General features: G+C 35.1%; 1 protein-coding gene across 5 annotated transcripts in view; it reads left to right on the top strand.

Moving 5' to 3' along the window:
* Positions 1-9,589: 9,589 nt before the first annotated feature.
* LOC149553079 (Protein phosphatase 2C family protein) overlaps positions 9,590-21,283 on the top strand; it is a 268,679-nt gene continuing 256,985 nt past the window's right edge. For all 5 annotated transcript variants that reach the window (XM_089788589.1, XM_089788591.1, XM_089788587.1 and 2 more), the window contains exon 1: positions 9,590-9,858. The gene's annotated coding sequence lies outside the window, so the exon portion shown is untranslated. The remainder of the gene's footprint in view (positions 9,859-21,283) is intronic.

Below are 21,283 nucleotides of genomic sequence, written 5' to 3'. Positions count from 1 at the left end.
AAAAAGACATCTTCCTCTACACATTTCAAGGTGATTCTTTTATATTTTATTTAAATTCATAGTTTTGACATAATTCCATATCTTAATTGGACTGAGTGTATACATCCGACATCTAGATTTATATTATTTATCTTATTTAGTCAATTAGTTCAATCTTGCATTTACATTCACATTTCACACATGTACAAAAAAAACATTTCTTTGCATCATATTCCTTTTGGTAATTCAAATTAAGCATTGGTATTCCTTACTCTATTTGGGACTTTCTAATCTAACTCATATTCAAAAGTGGTTATGCTTAGAGATCTTTGTTCTCCCCACACACATATTTTATGCTTAAGCACATGAAGTCGAAGCCTTGACCCTATTTGAACACTTCTATTTCACCACTACATAGGAATAAAATATTTACTTTTACACTTTCCTTGGTAAATATCCTCCTTGTTTAAACATCTTTTACTTTATCTTAAATTATCTAATTCTCAAAATGATTTCTATGCATATATATTTTAGTTGTCTTAGGTGCTTTTTTAGGCTACTTTTTCTTTGCACCAAATGCATCTTTGTCTTCCAAAGTTTTTTTTGTCTACTAAAGAAAATAAACATCTCCAATCCCAATATTTGGCTCCAAAGTAGACCGATTATAATCCTCACTTAATCTATTATTTTTTCTATCCATAATCATCTTAAGCCTCTTGTTGTAGCATTGATATGCCTTTCTCTTTGTGGAAATCCTAGAAATAGTCCTACATATGATCTTACATCAAACTTTCCTAGATTTTTTTCATTTCTTCTAATATAGAACTTTCTTGTAAATATCCTAAAATACTTGATACTAGGAGCTATTATGAACCAAAACCCATAAGGTGTCTTTTTGTCATTCACTCTCACTTATACTCTATTAAGATAAATAATAATATACACAACATCTCTTCAATCAATATTATGCACGTTAACATCTTTTGACATAGTCTTAGCCTTCTTAACAACAACCCTATTCTTTCTTTCAACAACTCCAATTTGTTATGGAGCCCTATGGGAAAATAATTGTCCTCTAATTCCATGATCTTCAAAAAATCTATCAAAATCACTTGATGTAAAACTCACCACCTCTATCATACCTCTTATAATTAGAATATGTTTGATTTTCAACCAAAATTTTGAATATCTTTATTGTATCCAATTTTTTTAATCTTTATCTTGAGAGAGAACCCATGTCACTCTAGAATAATAATAAATAAGAAACATAAACTACCTTTCAACACCTATTCCTCTTGCCCTTGAAGATTCACATAGATATGTGTGAGTTAGCTCCAAATGTTTTGAGCTGAAATACTCATTGTCCTTGAACTTGTGCCTTGTCAATTTTCCATTTGACCTTATTTGAAACTATGTTGGAAGGCTTGATAATATTTGAAAAGTTCCTCACAACATTAGAAGAACTTACCTTTACCGTATTGTCAAAACTCACAACTCTACATCAAAAAATGATGGCTTTCTCTATTTTCTTTTATGCAATAAAAAATTCCATTAGTCATTATGTCTTATGTGACTAGCCTTACAAAATACATTATTATCTCACATCGAAATCCATGAACGATAAGCATGTAACCTTTATGACACATTTAATGAAACTTAGAAGATTATGTTACACACTTTTAACATAACAAACATCACCAATTTAATGCTTACCATTAGTGAATATGACTCTGTCACCAAAAATACATGAAACCTCTTTACTACAAAACTTAATTGGTCCACTATCAAACATTTTGAATTTAAGGAAGTCTCCTCTATCATTTTTCATGTGATTTGAACGTCTAAAATGAATAATATATTGTTTTGATTCTTCTCTTGCATGTAGGGAAATGCTTATGATTGGTTATCTTTCACTATTTGTTGCTCCATTCTAATTTCCAAACTTGTCATTATCTTTCTTCTTAATTGCTATAAATAATACTTCATCATTCAAGTCATTTACATCTCTATCTTTTGATGAATAAGACTCTACTAGAAAAAAAGGACTCTACTTACACTTATCTCTCTTATTTATCTTAGTACTAGTATCATCTCTTCTATATTATTTAATCACCATTAGGTTTCTTATAGTTATCTTTCTTACATTACATCTAGAAACATAATGACACATCCTTTCCAAGATTAGATAATTTTAAAAGAAACTTACCATTGTACTTTCTAGATCCTTCTTTTAGTTTTCACATAAAACTTTCTTCTTTGTCATTAGGATTGTAGACTCCTATATTGTTCCCACATTCTAGTCACACAATCATGTGAGGCATGTTTGTGATATCAAGGTCCTTGATGCCAGCTAATACATTTCACCCCATTTGAGTTTCTAGTTGATTTGCAAAGGATGCACCATCTCTATATTCTACCAACCCGCCATGTGTCCTCCGGGACACCCCCACTCTAACTAGACCCACTAATACACATATAAGGAATATTCTACCCTGCAAGGAATTCCATGAATAACAAAATTCAAGATAGTTATTTCCTTTACATCATTCAAATTGGTTTATGTAATCATGGCATTACAAATCATGTTGCCACAATTTTGCATTTGAGTCCAATTGGTGGGCTTGTTGTGATTGGCTAATCAAAAGGGAACATTTTCTATGGCACAAGGAATTGATTGATTATTGTTAGATTATTTAACATTCTAGTCAATTGTAATAAATTGTAATCATTATGTGACGATGTCGACCACAGGTTGTTCTATAAAACCCAAAAGCTTGCAAAGTGAAAGAGGTTGGAAATATTGGACTCTGGCTCAATAGGTGAAGAAAAAAAATGTATTATTTGTATATTTACATGTTTGAAACAAGACACTATGACATGTTGACTAGGGGCACATACTGGATAATTTAATTTCTAGTTATTCTCTCTCACCTTGGTTGTTTCTTCTTAATAAATAATGCGAGTATGTACTCAATGCCTTTTCCTTTTTGTTAATCAATGTGTAATGTATTGAATCTATATAGGTTCATTACAAATTTTTTATGTCTTATACTTTCTCCTTAGCAAGGTTAGATTTTGAAAGTGAGGTTTTTTTTGCAACCCTTATTCAAACTATTCATGTCAACCTCACAAAATGTTGAATACCATGTCCTTGTCTCAAAATTTTATCACTTTCTTAAGGATTTTTGTGCCTTAATATGGATCCTTGTAGATGCTTCTTGTTAGTGGATATGAATATATGAACTCTATGTCTAGTGACTTTAGCTTTTTGTTCTCCCACAAAAATTTAAGGGAATATTGGGCACCATGTCATCAATCAACAAAGACATGAATCTCTAACCAAGAATGGACCAAAGCTAAAAATACCAACATATACTTAGCCCATCCAACAAAGCTTTGATTGGGTGCTTCACCCTCCCTTAACTTAGGTTATTTGTTAAATTTTTCTCTCTTCCTCTTCCCCAAACACTATCCCTAAAGAGCTAGGTTCTAAAATATGAAAAGTTCTTTTATAGGGTGCTCCCATCTTGCTCCTATTAAACTTACTAAAATTCCCTCATTTAAGTGCAAGCCCAAAATAAGAGATCAACAAGGATCATTTCTTGTCTTGCATACATATTCAATCTTCTTTCTAACCTTCAACACAACTTCCTTCTTTGCATGTTGACTCTCTTAGATTTCTACAATATCAAAAGGATTGATCCATGCAATTGATCCAATGATTATATATCCATGTCACAAATTTCCTCGAGAATATAAATCTTAGATTTGTAGGATTTATTCATGATTCTTATTCATTTCCCCATAACTTCATTTCCTTCTATGGTTCTCCCAGTATCTTTGATTACATTTACAACTTTATTTACTCAATAAAAGTGGCTTTTGATATTTTTATCTTTATACATCCTTATGGTTTCAATTTTTTCCTTCAAACTATGCATCTTAATTAATGACATTTTCCCTTAATTCCTTCACAAAGATTGCTCATTTTTCCCAAACTTATTTTGGAGTTGTGAAATTCATGACATGAGCTATTGATGATAAATTCTCTTGTATTTGCTTTATTTTCATGCACCTTGATCTCATCTAGAGTAGAAGGGCTATGTGTTGGAAGAGTTTATCCTTGCTTCACAATATGCCAAGTTCCAAAAGGTACAAAGTCCACATATGATTCCATCGTCACCTTTGAAAAGATATAATTTGGTCCATCAACTTTGGTACTCTGTGACTATTGTTGTACACCATCCTATATATTCCTCAAGTGAATAAACTTTTTTAAGAGTAGCTTATCTCTAATACTATTTTTTGAACACACCACAAGACTACGAGTGTGTGGGGGGGAGTGAAGTGAATTAGTATTGAACAAATCTTAAACATTTTTTTGTCAAAGTACTTGTCAATTATTTTTAAAGATATTGCAGTAAACAACCAAACATGTGAACATCAAATTTTACATGGAAAATTAAAATGAGCAATACACTCACCATATGAACAAATTGAATGCAATATATTATTCCAAAGTCAAGGAAGCTCACTACTCATGATTTGAACTTACAAGCTAAGTAGCATAACCTTATGGTAATATACAAAGGACTTACAAGACTGAGACACATGATCCCATAGTAAATTACAAGGTAAATTTCTAACTGAAGTGCATAACTCTAGGACAAGTACAAAACTGTAAAAGATACCAAGAGGATTCATTATCTTCTAGTAAGCAAAGAGAATTGATGAATTGAAGTAATGTAAGATCTCTTGATAATACCAAACACTCACTACCATAAATTCTATTATCTCTAAATATATTATAAAACTCATACATTTCCTCTTTTATATTCACAATACATCCAATCCACATTGGATCCATACTTAACTCACATCCCCACACCTTATATATCAACATGATCATTGAAAAATCTCAATTAGGTTGGCCATTCTAAAGATAAATATTTTTAAAATGAAAAATCATCCATCATGAATACTTCCACTCAATGTGGTCCATGAGATAAAGAAGACCTAGAAATATATCATATCACGCCTTTCATAATTGATTTAAATGAATAAAATACAACACAACATCCTCTATAAATAATATCAAACACCAAGTGTAACAAAATAATAAAACACATTAAGTAGTCAACCTAAAATAAACCTCCAATACACACAACTTAATGTGGATCTAAATACGACATAATAATATCCTTAAAAATGACTTAAATCATTCTCCAATGTATAGATGCTAAAATAGAGCAATGAAAGTAGGATTATCTAGTGAGTTAACCAGAGACCAACACATATAATGTTGTTGAATAATCTGACAACACATCTTCATTTGCAAAGAAAAATAACATAATAAATATAAACTAGAACATGGCACAGGCCTTGTAAGAATCTTTGTCAAACAACACACACACACACACACACACACACAAATACTGATGCATAGCATTGTTCAAACTAGTCCTATGAACTAGCTCCATTGACAACAACAACAAATAACAACCTCAAACTTTAAACTATCAGGAACCTAAAAACATGATAGTGAAATATTCACAAACCTTAGGCATTACAATATAAATTACAAGCCATCAACTTATTATGTGCAGGAATATAAAGCATTCTCCCATAAGGAATTAAAATACCATTTCTTGAATATTTTAAGTTCCCATGCTATCACATTATAGAGCTACATCATACTAGCTTGATATTGCAAGTAGACATCAAAACAACATCTAAACACTCATTCTTGAATCTATTTTAGTTTTCTTAAACTAAAAATTGCATGACTTCATTGTGTTGAGATCAATGAGAAAATTGGACACATGTTTATAACAAAGTATAGAATAATCGATCCACTTATTGGTTTAAGGTTAATAGAATTAAGATACATGTTCAAGACACATGTTTTTTCAATGAATCATACAAACGTTCTAATTAATCAATTCATTTGGAAAAACTTTTGTGATATTAATGTCAGGTTTCAAACACTCAAGTCAAGATGTGCCCAATTTAATAACACCATTTTAACCCTCAAGTGACATGCATATCCCATACTTTTACTTAAGTGAATAAATATGGTGCAAGGAGTATTATACCAATGATAATGTATAACCATATTCAAACACTTCATGATTCCTTGATAGCTCATCACAAGGTATAAAGAGAGTGTTAAGAATATATGAATGCTTCATTTTGATTTCAACCCCATTGGGAATCAATAGGTCAATAAAATCTTACAAAACTAGATAGTCAAGGAGTAAATGCACAAGATAGATTGCACAAAATTCAATATGGTTTTTTGAGCTCTAGAGTGACTCATGGATTTAGATTAAGCCCCCCACCCCCATAGATAATAACCTAATTACATAAATACAACAAAACTCACCTTTTTAAACCTATGAAAGTTTGTGTTGGATCATATAATTAGTTATAATTAGATTGAACATGTTGAGCTTTCTTCTATATGTTGGTGTAGGAACATAACATGAATTAAATTAAGTGCTTGATAAAATGCCAATCATATAAGTAATTTTATCCCATGTCATAAATTAATAGTTTGCTAAAATATGTTTAAAATTAGTTGGTAGAGCTTTTGATTATGGATAACTTCATCCTATAACAACATAAGAAATTCAAGAAAAAAATTCTAACTTGTTATGTCTCTAAAAAGATATAATATTATAATATTCAGAACTTTCAAAATCTTAGCCAAAATTGGCTTTCCAGATATACAAGGTGGGACTACAAGACTTGCTACTTATTCTTTATATTGAAGGACTCAATTTTGAATGCTTAAACTTCTATCCCAAGCCCCTATTTATAGTTCTCTTCTGCCTCTTGCAATTTTCATGGCTTCTGTCAATGAACAATGCATGGCTACAATGAAAGTGTTGGGATTAGATAGTCTACAACTTGCACAATGTTAATAACATGTTAATTTATTGTTATGTGTGTGTCACACCTAGGGGAACTTGGTGGACATGCATGACTAGATGTTGAAATGCTCAAGGCTTCTTTATGTGTTGTATTATAACATTGGGTATTATATTTAATGTGAAGCTTACATTAGGATATTATACTGATTTTATTTAATATTGGGGAAAGCTAATTGATGAAATTAAACTAAGAACTCAATATTATATGAGGGGTTAGTGGTATTGTATTCACACATTTTTGTGGCAAATGGTTTCACTTTATTACTAGTTGTATTTTATAAGAGTTTGTTTCTATATAAGAAAACACGTGCTAGTAGTTTTTATTTCCTGATTGAGTGGGTTGACATTATTAAGTCTTCGAAAAGGTTGCATGTGTGAAACATGACTTGAGACACGTGGATACATGCTTGCACACACAGATAATTCATTAGAGGGCTCCATGTTTCAACAGTATTCATTGTGATCTCTCTAAATGCTCTCTATTGTTTTATGGTTTAATTATACAATGGAGGGCATGGATGCTTTTGAAGGTTGGATTTTCCCCTCATAAGGGTTTTAGCCAGACATAGCTTGTGTTATCTTATAACACATCTATTTGGTCTTTGATAAAGGTGATTTTTTAAAGCTTATAGGCATACTTTTCTCCCATGGGATATGCAAGAAATAGATGAACTACAACTAATTATGAAACATCATTTCCCAATGAAAATACAACACATAGCCAATAGATGACCTTTCAACTTCCCTAAGAAGGTTCTTAAAGATGCATCTAGGTAATTTTCTAAAATAGGCACCTAAAGAGGCATCGATTGCCATTTTTCTAGGCAACCACTCAATACACATGAATTCATTAATCTTCTCCTTTCCCACTTCCATGTCAAGATGTGTATTTTTTTTGATTTTAGCATTATAAATGATAGGGAAATATTTCCTTCCTTGAAAATTACAATTTCCTTTATACATTGGCTATAGATTTTATATAATTCTACCCTCCCAAGTCTTCTTGGACACCCTTTTAGGTACACCGAGGCACATGATAGCTTGTATTTAACCCTTATTGAAAATCCCAAACTTGACCAAATCTGATAATTTTTTTGTTCAATGCAAGATTTCTCTTACACCATCAGATGGTATCACATCAATTTTTTGTGGCTCAAGTAGAGTATCTTGATATTTTATTTTATTATTTCATCTTATAGAGGACACATGACTTCAAGATTTTTTTAATCAATGCTTTATTTCACTCAATGACTCATTTGAAAAAGTCAATTACACATAATCATGAGATTGAGTTGCTCATTAGAAGACAATTTCAATACATATATTATAGCCATTTAACTTGATTACACATTAAAACATAAATTTTTAAGGTTTACCTTATTTTAAATCAACAACATTTTGACATTGGTTGAGACAAAGTATAAAGTAATCCACCCACTTGCTAGGCTAATATCAATAGAATCATGACACACATCTAATTCACTCATAACCAACTTTATTGTTCATGTCTAATAAAGTTCTTATTATATGCAGAGTTTAATTTAAAATCACATGTGATCAAACGATAATGTTAATATGTAAGAGTCAAGTTAATATTTTAAGAACATTGATTTTAATCTTTAGAGAAACTCATGTAACCCTTACATGTATGACTATAGAAAATTATGTAAAGAAGGAATATTAGACTATCAACAATGGATTGGAAGATTGGTGAAGCTTATAGACTTGCAAAGTGATTGGTGGTGAACATCACATTGCAAATAAGTTATTATGATAAATAATAATAAGTCACCAAGTAAAAAAATTGAAAAAATGAGTAGACATAACATAAAAATCATTCAATGATGATGTAATATAACAATATAACAAAACCACATTGAAACCAACCAAATTGAATAAAATGCATGAGGTAAGTTGCACATTACAACATTTGGCTAGTTCACCTTGGTGAGGACTCGTGGGCACCTATCAAAACCCAATAATGAGTCAAAATATTCAATACTGAAACCAAAGTTAAACTAAATGTAAACCCTTAAAGACAAATAAATTTGATGTTGAAGCTTATGAATATAAATTAAGGTATACATATTTGGAACAAAATAATTAGATAAGATTCAAAGATACAATGCATACTATATCGAAGAAACATGTCATGAATGAGGAAGCCCTTGAAAATAAGATAAATCACATAGTAGTATAAATCTTTTAATAGAAAATTAATATATAGACATGAAGTCTTTGAATACAAAAAGAATGAAAATAATTAAATTTCAAAAATAGTATAACTTTCATACTTACAAATAAGTGTGTTTAAGTCACCATGACTTATAAATTAGCTCTAGCTATTCTCCATAGAAAATAACATGACTGTAAAAACACAAAACTACATATCACAAATTTTGATATTCATACATACATATACAAATATACTAATTTATGTGAAAAATAATTACATTCTTATAAACTCTCTAAATACACACATTCGACATAATAACTTAAAATACTTTTATTCATTGACTTTTTAATGGATGTTACAATTATTATCAGTTTTAATTGCATAAACATCCATACAAATCTTCCTTCCACCATTCATTATTAAGATCCATGTCATTAAAATTGCATTCATTCATTCATTTGTTCCCTACAAGAAACCACTCGTTTGTCTCTATTGAACTACACAAACTTTTCTCGTGCGGTGCTTTGACCTAATTATAGGAGGCCAAAGTCATAACGTGGTGAACATAGGCCTCTTCACGTTCAAACTGATCAAACTCAAACGGTTGGCTTTCAGCATTTGGCTACTTATTTACAGTTCGACTCCTCATAAAATTGCCGCCTGTATTATAGACAAAACTAGTCTCCGCTACTTATTTACAGTTCGACTCCTCATAAAATTGCCGCCTGTATTATAGACAAAACTAGTCCCCGTGCATATCGAAGAGAGGTACGGAGAGACTCACGATCTAAACTTTTTCTCTGGTTCTCATTTCTTACATTAATTTCACTAGTTCGTAAGTCAACTTTTGGTTAATGCAGTTCTAGTAGAAATTTATTTAAGTTCTATATCGGTCTGCAAGCATCTGGAGTTAGTTTAGGACCAGTCTTCCTAGGTGATTTCTCTCAGGAATTGCCAAACCATTTTCAGTTTTTATGGGGATGGCAGAACCTTTGGCTAGTTTATTTGTGCTTCCGCATAATTTCAGTGGCAGCCGTGAGGGTATATGGTGAACATTTTGAAGGTTTCATTCTGCATTCTTAAAGGCTGTGGAAGCCTTTCAAGGGCTCAGGGAAATACTTTTCTTAAATTGCATCTTGCTCAGGGTTGATTTTTCTTAAGATAGATATCGATTTGTTTTAAGGGCTGGTCTAACTGAATGGAAATGTTTCAAATTTGTTTGATTTTAATACCAATGAACTAGTAATAAGTAGGACATATTTTGCACAGCAAGTCAAATTGTGATATTGGTATCAGGATTTTAATTCTGTATAATCATGGCCGAAACTCTATAGTTAAGCATTCTTGAGATGAATTAGTATTGGGATGGGTGACCTCCCTGGAAGTATGAGCATCACCTAGATGCAATGAGTACTAAGTGTTCCATTCATTCGCATAACAGATGGGTTTGTGTGAACCACTACTCATCTATGTTCCCCCAAGAGACAACAAACAGGGATGACTATATATATAGGGAAATCTTAAAATATACACAAAAAATTGCAAATATACATGTAATTGATATGAAACTAAGTACAAAGCATGTCATTTAAACATTATAGAACCTTAACATACACCATTTGAATGCCATTTAGTAGATAATAAGTTTATAACCGATTCAATACTCAATTGTCAATATACATATCAATATGTGAACAAAAATATAAGTTTAGCAGTGAACAATATCGTAGAAATTTGTAAATTTAAATATGCTGAAAGGCTAGAGGGCATCCATAAAGTATCATCATCATGTTCAAGACTCAAGTTCAACATAGAAAAAAAAAATATAGATAAATGAAGCAGAATGCTGCTCCTGTTTTGCTTCGGCCACCATGGCATCAAAATCAGAGTCCTCATCCTCACTATCATGCTCGACAGGAAGCATAGTCTCAGCCAATGGAACCCCAATCAATCCTGGTGCTGTCTCCTCCTCATCTATTTGGGCCACATCCTTAGGATCAACATCCCATCGCAAAGATGGAGTCTGTCTATACTTCGAGGTCTTCCTATACTCTGGGGTTTGACGATCCATAAGTCGAAGAGCATGATGCAATGCCACTAGCTTCTCCACTCATTTAGAGGTAAGTACCATTGTTTATGAGCATCAATATTGTTCTTGTCTTCAAGAGCTTCAAGACTAAAATCATCTATGTTTGCCAAACTCATAAGCTCATACTTCATTGCAGGTCTTATGTGCTCCAGAAAGAGTTTCCGAAGCACTGCCTTGTACCCTTGAGCAACTTCAGGTTCTCTATATGGTGCAACTCTAGTGGTACTTGTTGTGGCCTCACAACACACGCCCCTTTTTCAACTTCAAAAACAAGGATCCCCCCTTTTCTTTTGAATCCAGGAAGCCCACTCTTCAGAATACGACATCTTTTGAGACACCTTGGGGAGCAAGAGTACTATGAGTTGGGTCTAGGAGTTTGGTAACTATGCATCGTTTGAGACCTAGCAGCTACAAAAGCAATTTTGTGCACTAAGTCACAAGTGCGCACCTTGTGCACCTGCGCAAGGTGCACTGCTCCTTTTGATTGCAATTGACATGCAAGTGTTAAGGTGCGCATGTGCGCACCTTAACAAGGTGCACCCTCTTTGACACATATAAATAGGGCAGACCCTCTACGGGTCCGCTCATTGTCACCTATGAGCCCCTCGATAGTGCATCCTCACACCCTTCAGAGTTCCACATCTCTGCAGCATCTGCCAACTCCATAGCGCAATAGACAAGGTAGATACTTAGTGCATGTACACACCTTGCACACCATCATAGGTGAGCTACATGCACATCTCCCAAATGCATAAGCTTACATCAAACCGCTTCTAAGCGCACAACTCAAGTGCGTAGTTGCCCCAGACCTTGACCCCCCATTAAGCCAGTTAGCATGCATAGCACACCTTGTGCACCCTATAGTTTTTCTCTAGTTTTTTGGCCCAGTTAGTCAGTTTTTGCTAGTTTTTAAGCGTCCTTTTGGCTTCCAGGCAACATTATATTGATGATCTTTTATGCAGCTTATCATGGCTTGGACAACTTCTATGGTAGCTAAATCACACCCAAACCAATTACCTTCAAATTCCAAGGAGCACCTAAGAAGTGAAGATTCATAGGCTTGCATTTGGAGGTCAAAGACACAGAGCTAGGACACAGTAACTGGAATGAGTTCTTGGTGATTTGCAACAAACCCCACGGGAGATTAGAGATAGTCTTAGCACTCATTTAGAGTGGCCTCGTGAATGCAACATCACACCCGGTTTTAGTACAATCATTAGAACTAATCATGACTTTGGCAAAGCACTACATGCCAAACGAGAAGGTGGTGAAGAGCATAATAGGAGAAATTGTCTTGGACATTTGACTAGACATTATAGAAAAGGTGTTGAACCTCCTTGAAGTTGATGAATATGAGGAGATCACCAATGAGAGTGTAGACCATTGGTATAGGGAAAATCCACAAGCAACTAAGGACATAGTTCAAGACAGGTACCTGATCACCAGGACTCCGCATAACAAGAGGCCTAGCAAGGTGGACATGACACAAGGTTACATGATTGGCAACATTGGCTACTGCATTGTCCTCTTTAGTAGAGGGATGGGACTTCCTACTGCGAGTCATTTGGAGACTTGGATGGTGCATTTCATTAAAACCATTAGAGTCGACACCGCAAGATTCGATTGGGGAACCATTATAAGTAGCTCATTGGATGAGCAACTCATCTTTATTCAGAATGGCCCCCAGTTCGACATGACTTCTTATGTAGTCTACTTGTTGGCAGCTAGAGCTGCAAACTACCTAGGCTTGGTAAGGAGAGCAAGCCTCCAAGATCCCAATGTGTGGCTACATATTGTGTAATTGTAGTTGGTGTAGAAGAAGCTCCTTGATGAAAGCCCAGAGTATAGAATAGTTAATGATGCCTTCATCTTCACTATAATCCGGTTCGCAGAAGGGGATTATGCAAAAAGGCTTTTAGTATAAGTGGCAGTGAGAGTGACACAAGTCGGAGGCTACTTCATTCTGTACAAGACCTTCACATACATTCGAGTAGTAGGAACACTCCTCCTTTCTAAACAAGCTACCGCACTATCCATCAGATAGGCTTATACTCTTCGAGATTGCTAGGCAGCTAGATTCTGCATATGAAAGAGTTTGCAAAATGTACAGGAAAACATGGGTATGGCCTATCACTATTGGGCCTTATGAGGTGAAACAAAAGCAAGACATCTCTACCTATGAGGTAGAATGGGAGAATTATCATCTAGAGGACTACTCGATGGCCTGCCCCTATTTTGATAACATTAGAATGATCCAACAAGTTATAGGAAAGGAGTTCATTCCAGATACTGCCATAAAAGATCATTGGTTGAATTGTGTAGATGACTACGAAGTCCGAATAAGGGACTATTGTAGGATGCATCTATCACTAGTAGAGAATGTCTTGAACCTACACATACCTCTCAAGGTATGAAACAAAGATAGCGCCAACATTCTAGATTTTATCTACAACAAGGATAAGATCTTCAACATCCCATTATGAATGCGGAAGAGAGTAGAGAGGAGAATGACTATGAAATCTGGATAAGGGTCTATTCTAGGATGCATCTATCACTAGCAGAGAAAGTCTTGAACCTACACATACCTCTCAAGGTATGAAACAAAGGTAGCGCCGACATTCTAGATCTTATCTACAACAGGGATAAGATCTTCAACGTCCCATTATGAATGTGGAAGAGAGTAGAGAGGAGAATGATGATATCCAACACCGGGCTAGATATATTGTGGATTTGACAAGGGGTTGGGTTAAGAGGCCTTTTCACTTAGATGTTGTGCCTAATATCCCAACTCTGAAGGCGCCAACTAGATCGCAAAAGGGCAAAGGGACTAAGTTCACTATCCTCACCTACAAGGAGAAGTCCTCGATAAGGCCAGAGATAGTGCACAACCATGAGAGAGATGTAGTATACATCTGTAGAGAAGGAAAGCCTAAGGGCAAAAAGAAGCGGAAGGCTACAAAAAAGAAGAGTTGCAACTCGAAGAGCCTCCCGTTCAGACAGAAACTTCAGTCCCTAAACGGAGTAGAACGGAGACAGTGGTAGGTGGAGTAAAGAGGAGGAAATTGAAGAAGAAAAGCATCTCTTCACTTCAGAAACCTGAGACCATCCTAGAGATTGAAGAAGAAGAACAACAAGAGGATGAGATTGATAATCTTCCCTTGAATAAGAGGACATGTTCAGCAAGGGACACTGAAGAAGAAAGGAGAAGTGCAATGCAAACACCCCCAACTACTCAGGACTAGCCTATCCAAATTGATGATCGGACCAAGAACATGAAGGGTGGATTGAGTCTACGCTAGGGGAAGGGTTGGATGTGTTTGAGCTCTCAAATTTTAATTGGATGCTCATATGGAATCATTTCGAGGAAGGAGAAATAAGGGACACACCGCACCAAGAGCCATTGGGCGATGATTGGAATACATTACCTCCACTCCCACAAGGTCTAGTTGGAATACCTCCTTCATCTCTGGGAAAGCCAAAAACACCACTGTCACCTTTGCCAGAGTAGGATACCGTGCCTTTGCCTCCTCCAGTTATAGAGCGATAGAGGCAAGTCACTAGAAGAGGAGATATATGTAGCACACCATACAGAGGGAGCTTCGGAGGAAGGACATGTTATCGCATTTGGAGAGCAAACTTCATTGACAATGCAACCACTTTCCTCCCCTCCTAGGACCATAACGACTACCCTAGTAGTAGAACAACCAAGAGTAGAGAGGACAGATAAAAGAAAAGGACCAACATCCACGATGACTTCGTCTACTAGTTAATAAATGTCTCTAATGGGCACTACTCCATCTTGGTTAAAGCGGGAGGTAGAGATCCGTCAAAGAAGGTACGTGAAGACTCTTGAAGAAGGAATAACAGTTTTATCGCAAGCAGTAAAGCCAATAGTGCCAATTTGAGAGGACCCAAAATAGTTGGCCTTTAACATGAAGAGCTAGTAGCAGGATTTGGTGACCCATAAATACATTCCTCCTCCACATGCAAATATAGAAACCATCACCACATAGGATTACTAGGTGTAGGATGTAGTTTTGGGGAAGGCCACTAAAGATACAACCAATGTTTTGGCAACAATGGGTCTGAAACAAGTATTTCACCATTTAGACCAAGAAGAAGAGGAGCTTGAAGTTTTGAGAAAGCAGAATGATATTTTGTGGAAGTTTGTAAAAGAGGTAGCGGGTCCCATTGACCCTGACTACCTTGAGATTGCTCTATCGGTTGCCCTCGGGAAACGAGCTCTGACCCTAGAACTAAGTGATTCGTTTTTGGATGCATGTAAGAGATGGCATTGCAGTTTTGAAGAGAAAGGAGTAGAAATAATAGAGGCCAATATGCATTTATTACACAATATACAAAAGAATGCATAGAAGCTAGTGACATTGGTCAATCAAGATTTCGACCTAATGGATGAGGTTTCCACTTGGACTAATGACCTAGAAGCACTGCAAACAATTAAAGGCCAAAGACACAGATTGTTGTTACATGTTTATACTGGAGAGGAGTTGGATAAGATCAATGACTGAATTGAAAAGATACAATTAGGGAATAGGTTTATGTTGGCTCTATACGAAGGCATCCAAGAAATGCAGGGCAGAACTTAGGCCCAATTTTTGGAAGTGGATAAATATTATTGTGTAACTAGTTTGGAGATTTTTGAGGATGATTACAAAACACACTTATGCTCAATGGAAACAATGGTACAACAATTCCGAGCATCTTTTGAAGTAGTGTCCTCTGAGGATGATGTTTTGCGAATATTTAAAGCCGAGGAGACATTGAAGGAATTGGACTCAAAATTGGGTGAGCTCGTAGAAGTGCAACAGGAGGTTCGCGATTTTCACAGAGAAGTGAGGAGCACATACAAAGCCTTGGATTTGTCAGAGCCTTTGGAGATTGCTTCCACCATTCAAAAGTGCAAAGGTGCACATCCATACATCATTTTGGTTGAGGGTCAACAAGACTTAGATTCTAGAAATTGAAGATTGTGGACTACGAAAAATCCTGCCAGTTTTGGTCTTGTGATACCTGAAGCTATGCAAACTTCCCAAGGTGCGTAGGTGCAATTCATACTGAACATTTACGGTGCGCTGCCAGTTCTTTTTTTGGGCGGTTTCATGCATCGAAAGAGCGTTGTGACGACAGTTTAACTGGTAGAGACATAGAGAAGGTCGAGTTCCCATTTTTAGAAGTTCCAGAGACTCTAGTTCTATCTAAAGTCTTCTTTCTTCTTATCTCCTTCGTTAGTTTTGAAGTCATGTAAAGGTCCATGCACCATGTAATTAATAAAATAAAGAGTGCATGCCTACTTAGCACCTAGTTAGGAGTCTGTGCGTAATATGCTTAAAATTAGTGTTTTTAGCATGCTTTTTGCAAGAAAAAAGACCTAAAAATTTCATGAAGGATGGGTTTCTTATAAATACAAGAATGTAATATTTATTCAAGGTCGGTATTTGATACAATAAAGTATGGTATTATCACCATTGTGTATGTAGTGTTTCTTGCTGGAATGTGCATTTCCTTTATGAATTTTATGTTCATGCGATGGAGCCAATAGTTTTGTTGTATGTTAATGCTCGTGTGATCAATTAGTTCTGGTGTTTGTCATATTTCTTACCGAATTCCTCTATTGTGACAAATTGGAGAAAGGATAATTCTATAGTTTTTGCTTAGCGTTTCGTCTCGTGTGCATGCACTTTTCGTGGTTGCACAATTTGATGAATCGTGAAACATCATACGGGTTTTATTAGTTCCTTTGACGATTGCATCGGTGGAGTTGAGGACACACTGCTCTTGATTTCATTGGTTTCCTACTTGACCCTTTTGAAAATTTAATTTGCAAACGCATTGTCACCATGACTTATGTACGTTAGGAATTTCATTTTCAGCAATTTGCTTTAATTTCTTGTTACCCTATCTCAGTAATTTGACTTTGAATATGCAGTTAGAATAGGAATCATATAGTTGCATTGTTAGAATTTGCATTCATTATAAAATCTGAAAATACAAAAATATATTGGTTTGTGGTCACATTGTTTCAAAGTTTTGCAGAATTTACAGATACTAACAAAGGCCTCCTTGTGAACATACACATTATCTTCAATTGAGCTACCTAGTAGGTTGAATAACAACCTTTTTGGAACCTTGGAGTTGGTTAACTCGATCAACTTTTCAAGAGAGAAATTTGTAAGGATTTCTGCCATTGTCATTGTGCAAAATGATTGCTCAACAATACTCCCTCTGTGGACTAATTGGTTGGTTAGAATAGGAATTCATATAGTTGCATTGTTAGAATTTACATTCATCATAAAATCTGAAAATACAAAAATATATTGGTTTGTGGTCATGGTTTTTCAAAGTTCTGCAGAATTTGCAGATACCAGCAAAGGTCTCCTTGTGAACATACACATTTATCTTCAATTGAGCTACCTAGTAGGTTGAAAAACAACCTTTCCGAAACCTTGGAGTTGGTTAATACAGTCAACTTTTCAAGAGAGAAATTTGTAAGGATTTATGCCGTTATCATCGTGCAAAACGATTGCTCAACAATACTCTCTTCATGGACTAATTGGTTATAGAACCTAGGTCTCAATGCAAAGGCAGGTGGATGCAAAGGGGTAGTCGTTATGTTCTATCTCTCTACCATGATTACTTGTAGTTCCTTGAAGAACTTTTCATCATGATCTTCCTCTCTTTCATTTATGATATTTCTAATAACCTTAATCATGGAGTCAATGCCATCATATAACTCACCCAAGAAAGACCTATTATGTCAATGTATATGGTGGTTTGTGATGACATTCGAATCTTTTTTTGCATCTTCATACTTTTAATCCACCCAATCTTAGTGTGAATTGTTTGCAGCATTAGGTTGAGTGGGTACACAACACTAGGTGTCTAGACAACGTGTTTCAAGCACTCCTCAGCTCATAATTTGAGAGCCATACAATTCTTGGCATTGTTGGTTATTACTTGAACAACAGTTTGAGGGCCAACTTGCTCAATGGCTTGGATGAGAATTTTCGCAATGAAAGGACTTTCCTTTACCTCCCCTTCACAATCTACAACTTTTAGACACATTGCATCTCTTGTGGACATTTCAATAACTTTGACCAAAGGACAACTTCTTTCATCTTTCCATCTATCGAATACTATGGTCACACCTATTTCAATCCATGAATCCTTGATGGGCTGCATGGCAGCCTCTACATTGATCACTTCACTATCCAATATAGTGGTGCACACCTTTTCATAACTGAAGCACTTGAACCCCTTTTTAGCCTCATTAATTGCTCTCACTGTATTGTGCCAATATTGTGAGTGAACAACATTAAATGATGATCCACTTGTATAGATGCATCTTGCTATGACTTCCTCAGTTATGTCTCTAGCTTCATTTTGAAATGGCCCCTTTGCTCTCTTATTTGCGACTGGTTCTTGAGGAGCACACAAGAATGGATGGCCTTGTGCAGGTGGTTCATTGGGAATGGAAGTTGAAACCATAAATGATGTTTCTTTTTTCTAGCATTTTGCAAAGGATGAAAATTTCCTCTCTTAGCTGTCTCAAATATGTTTGTTCACAATGTGGTTTGGAAGAAGGTTCTAGTTAGCACCCCATCATCTCTGGATTTCTTGTACAGAATTTAATGCCTTTTGAGGAATAAAGCACAAATGTCTTTCACTCTACTATAAGAGCTACTAAATATCTCTTTGCAATGGCTGCAAATCCACAAACGACCTCCTTGACTTGGCATTGGTTGAACCATTTCCATGTATTTCCATTGTGGAGAGCATCTGTTTTTTATGAAGTGGGAGATTCTGATGCTAGAATAAGAAACACTTGCAGCCATCTTTTGAATCTACAAACAAATAATAAATAAATAAAAATAAAACTAGACTTAGAGAAAACTCATTTTATTTTATAAAAAATAAATGCAAATGAACTTATAAAAATAAACAACAATGAACATAGACAAAATCCCACCTCTTTTATTTATATCTGTTATTTTTCAAAGAAAGGCTTCGACACAATGACAACTTGAATTTACTGAGATTTGCAGATCCCAAAAATGTTATCTCTATTATTTCCCAGAAAAGGCTTCATCCCACAATAAAGTTATAAACTCACAGCCCCTTCCTACAATTGCTGCTTACAGTCGCTGCCCAAGCTTGAAGTTGGAACACATTTAAAGGGAATACTGTCGCTGCCTACATAACATTGTCACTGCCTTCAAGGCTTTCACAATCGCTGCCTACATGAAACTATCACTGTGGCCTATCTTCCACAAATATTAAAACCTCATAAAATTGTATTTGCCTTCCATAAATCAGAAATTACATATTAAATGGAAAAAAAAAACTTTAGAAGACAAGTGATTTGAGGTTTTGGAAGAATCAAATAGATTAAAAAGTTAAAACACAAAACTTTATGAAAAGTCAAGAAAATGATGTTTTCCCTCAAATTCACCCCAAAGTTGTCGGAATCTTGTCCGGGCTTGCACGGCAATTTAAAAAGTCTAGCGAATTCCCTCCAAATTTGCCAACGACTTGAAAAAGCGAATTTATGATTTTTTTTCACACTAAGGTCGACAATTTACTGAATTCGAACCGAATTCTAATTCACAACTTATTGATTTCGACTTCCGACTGTTTTGAGCAAATCAGGTAAATTAGTGTAAACACATTTTCTTAACTCGTTATTAGAGCTTAGGCAGTTTATAGTGAATTTAAAAATAAAAAATTCATAGCTTTCACCTGGATTTCTTTTTTCCAAAAGTTTTTTCTTTCAATATTTTATGAAAAAACATGCTTCCTTTTAAGGAAATCATTTGCAAAGTTTTGAAGGTTTTTTTGGTCTACAAATTCAAGGGTTTTCTTTGCTTGCTGTTTGTTGTTGTTTTTTTGTTGGAGGCAATCTGTCCAACTAGGACTTTGACCTCCTTTTTTCTCTATAAAGGAGTTGCAAACTGGTTTGAGTGTTGTTTTTGAGATTTTTGGGCATCGTTTCTGCATTTTTCTATTGCTCATGTGCGCTTTTTTTGTAGACCCTGTAATGAAATAACTTGCACAATAGAAGAAATAATATGAAATATTATATAAATACTTGATAATAATTGAGAGTAATAGGCCACTTCGACCGGGCAACCTCCAAATATCTCCAGAGAACACACTTCACAAAATGATCTTGAAATAAGACTCACAACCTCCTATATATACCTAATTATGCTTAGGTTGAATAGACACAACACTATATAACATCTAGGCTGACCTACCTACCTAAATAATAATATAATAATAATAACACAACTTAAATAAGGATTAAGATAGCCACAAGTTGATTATTCATAACCCTATAGAGACCAATATTAAGGGCGTAGCATGCCCCCTCTCTTGAAAGAAGAATTGTCCTCAATGCTAACCAAGTGTGGATTCTTTTGAATGAACTCCTCATCCTCCCATGTGGCCTCTTCAACTAGTAAGTTCTTCCATTGGATGAGATACTGAGTGAGGGTTCTATTCCTCAGCTTCGTCGTGCGTGTTTGAAGAATGCACTTTGGTTCCAAAGTTATTCTTTCTTCTTCATCAAGCTCTGGTAATACTATTTGAGTAGGAATATTCTGCTCAATTACCTTCTTCAAACAAGAAACATGAAAAACTAGATGTATCTTTGTTGTTGGTGGCAACTCAAGCTTATAGGCAACACTACCAATCTTTTGCATGATTTGGTATGGTCCATAATATCTTGGAGACAACTTATTATTCTTTTTTTGTTGCTTCATTGAGATTTGTTTATAAGGCTACAATTTGAAGAAGACCCAGTCCACAACTTCAAAATTTCTTTCACTATAATGTTCGCTTGTTTCATTCAATTCTGTGCCATAGCTAAATTCTCCTTAAGTCCTGAAAGTGCCTGTTGTTGATGAAGCAAGTGGTCCTCTACTGCCTGAACTCTTGTTGACACCTTTAATGATGATGTGATGGAAGGAGGATGATATCCATAAAGTGCCAAAAATGGAGACATTTTTGATGAGCTATGAAAAGAAGTATTGTACCACCATTTTGCAAGAGGTAGCCAATTTATCCATTGAGATTGTTTTTCTC

Source organism: Cupressus sempervirens, chromosome 6 (genome assembly GCF_028749045.1).
Source record: "Cupressus sempervirens isolate cs-2001-9-10 chromosome 6, ASM2874904v1, whole genome shotgun sequence".
Lineage (NCBI taxonomy): Eukaryota > Viridiplantae > Streptophyta > Pinopsida > Cupressales > Cupressaceae > Cupressus > Cupressus sempervirens.
This window is presented reverse-complemented; position numbering and strand designations above follow the sequence as displayed.